Source organism: Pteropus vampyrus, unplaced genomic scaffold (assembly GCF_000151845.1).
Source record: "Pteropus vampyrus isolate Shadow unplaced genomic scaffold, Pvam_2.0 Scaffold1000005938, whole genome shotgun sequence".
Classification (NCBI taxonomy): domain Eukaryota; kingdom Metazoa; phylum Chordata; class Mammalia; order Chiroptera; family Pteropodidae; genus Pteropus; species Pteropus vampyrus.
In genome coordinates, this window is record NW_011920340.1 from 1 (window position 1) to 6,543 (window position 6,543).

General features: G+C 50.6%; 1 pseudogene; it reads left to right on the forward strand.

Moving 5' to 3' along the window:
• Positions 1-1,950: 1,950 nt before the first annotated feature.
• Positions 1,951-3,635, forward strand: LOC105311668 (annotated as a pseudogene).
• The last annotated feature ends 2,908 nt before the right edge of the window (positions 3,636-6,543 follow it).

Here is a 6,543-nt window from a genome sequence, read left to right on the forward strand (position 1 = left end):
ATCAGAGTCTTCCTGTGACTTCTCTGGTCTCCCCCAACTCCTCCCCTCTCCATCCTACCCCTCCCCCACCAGTGTACCTAATTTTCTAATATGCCTGTGTTCCCACACAGACTCTCTCCTGCCTCCTCCCCTGCCATGTCACGTGCCCCCTCAGTCCTTTACCCTCCCCTCCCCCTGCTGCTCCCCCCTCTCTGAAGTCCTCTGTGTCTCCCCTCTTCCCTTCTTCCTCCCTTAGGTCCCTTCTCCTTCTCTGGTGGGCTATGGCCAACAAGGAGCCTTTACCTGCATGGCTCCTACCTCCCCCAACTGTCACTAACCCACACTTTCCGGGGGTGCATTTAGCCCAGGGGGGGTCGTCCCTATATCCCCATTCATCTCTCACCCTTTCCAGGGGGACGCCTGGTGCTAACCACACTTGCGCCTTGAGCACAGCACACAGCCCCTTGTGTGCAGACCTGGCCTCTGTCTTGGCACCCTGTCCTCCCAGCTTCCGTCCAGGGCAGGAGCCTGCTCTTCACCCTCCTTCATGCTGGGCCTTTCGCCCGGCACCGCCCCTCTCCACTCCTCTGTCTAAACCTCACCCTCTTGAGGCCTCACTTTCTAGCCCACAGGTGCTGGACTCCTTGTCTCCCTGGGCCCTCTGCACCCCTCCCCTGATGGCACCGTGCCCTGCTCCCCGCCCTCGCCCACCTGCCTTTGGTCTTCACCACGTTCTCATATCTCACAGCCCCCTCCGGTGGGTCCCTTGCAATCACCACCCACCCTCACCCGTGCTCACCCAGAGCACTTGTCCTCTCCTGTTGGCACCTCAACTCAGATCACCCTGCCCCCCAGTCCCAGGCCCTCAGCACTAGTCTCACCTGCTGCCTCTTGTTCTTTCGACCTCACCACCCCTCGCAGACCTGCAAACTGCTCTTCGTTCAACTGTTCTTTGGCCTCTTCCCCCATCCATTGGTTCCTTGACCCCGGGGGCTCTCGCACCCTACACCATGTATCCCAAATCCCTATTTATGCCACTTGGTCAGCTCTGGCCTTTCCCACAGCCGGCTCTCCCCCAGCACCTCCCCTCCCGTGCTGGATGTCTAACCCTAACTCTCTGTGGGAGTGTGATCCCCTTCCCCAACCACCGCCTTACACCATTCTTATCATGTGGGTCCTTCCCCAGGCTGTGCATCTTGCTTACCTGCCCTGGGCATTTACGTTCTATTTTGTCTTGCCATCCCCCTCCTTTCTAACTCTAAGCCACCCTTGGGCACACTGCACTGGTCCTTGTGACCCTCACCACCCACCTCTCCCCAGGGAACACTGGCAGGTCCATCTACCTCTTCACCAGGACCCGCCCCATGCCTCTCCCACTCTGGGCCCAGGCCCACCCCTTCACCTACCCAGGGGTACTGGCCCAGGCTAAACTCCCTTAGGGCCACAAAGCAGCCCCTGCTGACCCTGGCCTCATTCCCACACCCTCCTTGTCCCCACCTTGTCCATGATGAGCCTTCCCTGGCTCTCCCTCTCACCCTAACCCGCCTGTGCACCACAGCTGCTCTGACCAGGGATCCCTCCCATCTTACCTTACTTCCCCTCCCTCCCCTCTGGCAAGACCTCCCCTTCACCATGGCCATCTTGCCTCTCCCTTGCCTCCTGCAGGCCAGCCTCTCCCCTGGACCCCCTACCTGTACCCTTAGGGAGCCTGTGTCCTGGCACCTGTCCTCCATGTTTGCCCATCTCCATTCTCCCTTCTTCCACCCCTCAATTCCCCTCTCCTTCCTTTCCCCTTTTCTATTTTCCTGCATTGGAAATCTCCATTCTTGTCTTTTGGTACATGTGCAATTTCTGCATCCTCAACACTTCGAGAAGGTCTCTGTTCGAGAGTTACAGTAGCACTCTGTTAAAATGTGTGACATGCAGTTATGTCCAGGACTCAGTTTCATCTGTGGTTTCCTCCTTGCCCAGGATCCCAGAGTCTTCGTTATAACCTCATGGTGGTGACCCAAGATAGATCTGTGTAATCCAGATTTTTGGCTGAGGAACAGTTGGATGGTCAGCCCTTCCTGCATTATGACCGTGAGGAAGGCAGAGCAGAGTCCCAGGGGTGGCGGTAGATGCAGTCCTGGGAGCTGACGCGTGGCACACAGACATCAAGGACTTGTCAGAGAATGGGAAGGACTTCAGAATAACTAGCATAAATCATGGCCCTATTGGTCTAGAAAGGAGGTGAGAGTAGGAAGGGGGCAAGAGTGATGTGAGGCTTTTCTAGAAAAGTTTGGAGCAGAGAACAGGGCCGGTTTCTTTCCACTGGATTTGGCTGGAAGTGGGGGTGAGGAATGGGGGTTTGTGGATCTCAGCACAGAGGTGACCCATACTGAGCCAGCACAGCAAGACATGGAGGGGAGCAGGGAGGGGCCCCTCTGGCTGCAGTTTCTTTCTTGGGCGGAGAAGGCAGAGGGACACAGGGACTGGGGATGCCACTGCTGGTGGGGCAGGCTTGCATTCCCTCCAGGAGATTCTGGACCTTGAGATCCAGCAGGACAACAGCGCCAGGGGCTTCAGGCACTCGGCTGTGGTGGGGAGCTCTTCGTCTCCTATCGCCAGAAGGCCTGTGGACGGAGGGTGCCCCAGTTCTCTGCTCAGACCTCGGCTGTGGGAACTGAGAAGTCCTGGGGCACAGATGGCTTTCACAGCAGGGATTCCTGGGCCCATGTGCAGGGAGGGCTTCGTGGAAGAGTCCAGATATACCGGGAATCCTGGATGGGCTTCACGGAGAGTACTGGTATGGCCCTGGGGCAGGGGCCTTCCTCTCCTGCAGACCCCTAGAGCTTCCCTCCCCTCCCAGCATGAGGAAACCCTCCCTGGACTGAGGGATGCATGTATGTTTTGTTGGCATGTTCTGTTGTGATCGGCCCGTCCTGTTAAAGCCCCTGGATAAAGACAGACAGGTAGGGAGGGAGCTGAACTGTTCCAGTGACAATAATGTAGGGAAGCAGTGGGCCCTCCTACAGAACACTGAACCAGGGAAGGTGGGTGTCAGGCGGGAGAGGAAGCCTCAAACTGGGGACCGGCCTCCCTGGCTCTCAGCCTGCCCGTATCAGAGAGTTCTTTGGTCCCCATGGCCCAGGAGCTCATCCCTCACATCCCCCTCCTCAGCAACAACACATGGATCCAAGAGAGCGAGGCCTTGATCCGGGGCCCATCCTCTTGCCAGTCTAAAGGACCTGGGCTCCAGGGTGTAGAACAGATATGATCAGGGTCAGTGAGGGGTCAGCCAGAGTGGAAAGGTGAGAGAAGCAGCCCGTTCTCTAAGTCTCCCTTAGGGGGAGCAGGGCTTGGCCACAAGCCTCACTGGCTCTGTCCTTTCTTCCCCAGGGACCCCAGCAGTGAGTGTAACCCACAGTCAGATCTTGGTGGGCATGGTCACCCTGCTGTGCTGGCCTTTCGGCTTTTCTCCCTGGCACATCTCACTGGCCTGGCTTCAGGATGAGGAATCCTTGAGCCAAGACTCCTAACATTCTGAAGTGTCCTGCTGGATGGGAGTGGGACCTACCAGACCTGGTCCATAAGGGCTCCCCAAGGAGAGGAGCAGAGGTTCAAGTGCCATGGGGAACAATTTGGGAGTCACTGTGCACACCCTGTGCCCTCTGGTGAGCCTGGGGTGACCCTGCAGGGAGTTCTGACCCTGGTCGGGTCAGGGCCCAGGGATGGGGAGGGAGAGCAGGCCTGTGGCTCTGAGGTGCCCAGGTTATAATGGCCCCTGTTCAGGAAAGTCCTTGGTGTATGAGAGTTGATTGCCAACCATTCTGGGTGTTGCTGCTGTTGTTCTCGTTGTTATCATCATTCTCTGTGTCCTTCGGTCCAAGAAGAAGACATCATGGGCTCTGGAGAACCCAGGTGAGAAATCTGGGCAGTGGGAGGGATGCGCTGACTGCAACGTAGGGTCCCTTGTATCTCTCTCTGCACAGATAAGAGTGGGGCGACAAGCCTCTGTAACAGGAGCTGGAAGTTGGGTATTTGTGAGGAGAATGGGATCTACGCTGTTGCATGGTGGGTGGTGGGAGCAAGGCCAGGTGATGATGTTGACGAAGTCATGGGAGGAGACCAGCGAGGGATCCGAGTGGGAAAAGCGGGTGAGAGGACAAAAGCGGGTGTTATCTTCCCTCAGCGAAAGGCAGAATCCGATTTTGGAGCAGCTAAAGGAGAATAGTTGAGGGAAAAAGAAGCAATATTCCGGAACCAATCGAACCTTTATCGGTTTCTCTTTTTGCCCAGAGCTCGTTAGCCTACAGGCCCTGGATCAAGGCCAGATGGTGCCAACAGACCACAGTGGCACCAGGCAGCTGGGGTTTCGGTCTGTGTTGTCAGCCCCTGGGTCCGTTGATTCAGCTGAAGGGGCATGGAATCTGCATCAGGAGGCCTGAATTCAACTCCCTGCTGTGGTCTCACTAGAACTTTTCCTCTTGGTGCCTCAGTTTCCTCATCTATGAAATGGGGAATATAACAGTATTCATTCCAGTGTGCTTGGCAGGATTACGAGTGTTAATACATACGAGGTGCTTGCAGCTCTGCCACATGAGTTATTATCATCATTTGTCATTTTATATTATATTAGATGTATAATAGTTATATTATTATCAGTAAACTTCTTTGTTATGACTCCTCCTGAGGAGTCGACTACCAGCTTTCTGGCACCTTGATGTCCCCTCACCCCCATGTGATATGCATTACTTCATGTCTATTATGTCTGTATAATTTTATTAGAGGTGTTTAAATGTTCTTTAAGTATATGTATCTGATCTGTGTTTTATGTCTGGGAAGGGACAGCCAGCGAGGTTCTGGGAGGGAGACGAATATCTAGATACCTTGACACAGCACTGAAAATCTCCACCTCCCCACCCCCACCTTGGCTTCCAGTGACTGCAAAGCAGAAAGGGCTGGAGAAGATGAAAGGAGACATCTGGGGCCAATCAATATCTACCTTCCCAGAGGCGACCATCGTCAATATTTTTTAGCTGATTCTTTTGGCTTTTACTTCCCTATCTCTAAATAAGAGGCCTTGAGTACTGCAGCTTGATTTTTCAGGTGCAGTCATTGTCGCAGCATTGCCCAGTGGCTGATGCAATAGTTAATAGTAATTGTTCTCTTTCACTCTTTCATCCCTTCATTTCCCCAATATGTTTATATAGTAATTATGTTTAGCTCAGTCATTCAGCATTTTCTTTTCCATTACTAATGCTTTCTATGAAAACTTACTTCCTGCACAAACTTTTGTTCTCCCTGAAATTAGTAATTGCCTTTGTTTTTGTTTGATTATTTTCTATGTAGCTTTCGCTAATTTACTTCGATAGTCCTTCTACTTGTATGACTCTTTCAAGAAGTAAGGATATGTCAGATATTCTATCAATTTTATCTCCTTGGAAACATCCCTTCTGGGTCCTTATGACACGCTCCCATCTGGACTGGGTTGTCCACATCTGGAGCAGTGCCACCCTCCTAGAATCTCCCTCCACTACCATCTGGAAGGTGCTTTTAAGTGCAGTGGAGTCACCCGGACATCCTGCTAAAATGCAGGCTGATTAAAGATGTCAAGGATGGGGCCTGTGAGCCTGATTTTATACCTTCTCTCACGTGATGCCGATTCTACTTGTCCATGCTCGATAGTCGAGGTAGCGAGCATCTCTCTTTGTCTTTCTCCTGTGCTACATCTCCATTTTCTGTATCCTACATCTTTCTCTCTCTCTTTCTTTTTAATGGTAAGCCTTCACTAACACATTTTTTATTAATGTGTTTCTTTCTAAATTTGTAATAGGGTTAATTGTTTTTATTGTGGTGAAAACACATAAAATTTACCAGCTTAACCATTTTTGAGTGTACAATACAGTAGTGTTAAGTATACATACATTGTTGTGTGACAAATCTCTAGAAATATTTTATCTTGCAAAACTGAAACTCTGGACATATTGAATGAAAACTCTCCATTTCCCTCTCCCCACAGCCCCTGGAAACCACCATTTTCTTTTCTGTTTCTAAAATTTTGTCTACTTTAGACACATCATATAAGTGAAATTAAACAGTATTTGTGTTTTTGAGACTGTCTTTTTTCACGGAGGATAATGTCCTCAAGTTTTATTTATATCACAGCAGGTGACAAGATTTCCTTCTTTTTCTTAATGATTCTGTTACTTTTATTTAAAAAAAATTTTTTTTTAATTTATTTATTTTTTATGACAGATATTGGTTAACGAAATCCGATGTTTCAGCTGCATATTTTAACAATAAAGAATATATATATATTTACATTGTGTTTTCATCTACCATAGATAGATTTCTTTCTGTCACCACATATTTGACCCCTTTTATTCTGTTTACGTCCCCCTAAACTCACCCTCTGGTAACCACTATTCTATTGTCTATGTCCATGAGTCTCTGTTTGTTTGTCCTGTTCATTTGTTGCTTTTAGGTTTATATCCCATGTATAAGTGATATCGTGTGATTTTCAACTTTTTCTGTCTGGCTTGTTTTGCTTAGCATGATTATTTCGAGGTCCATCCATGT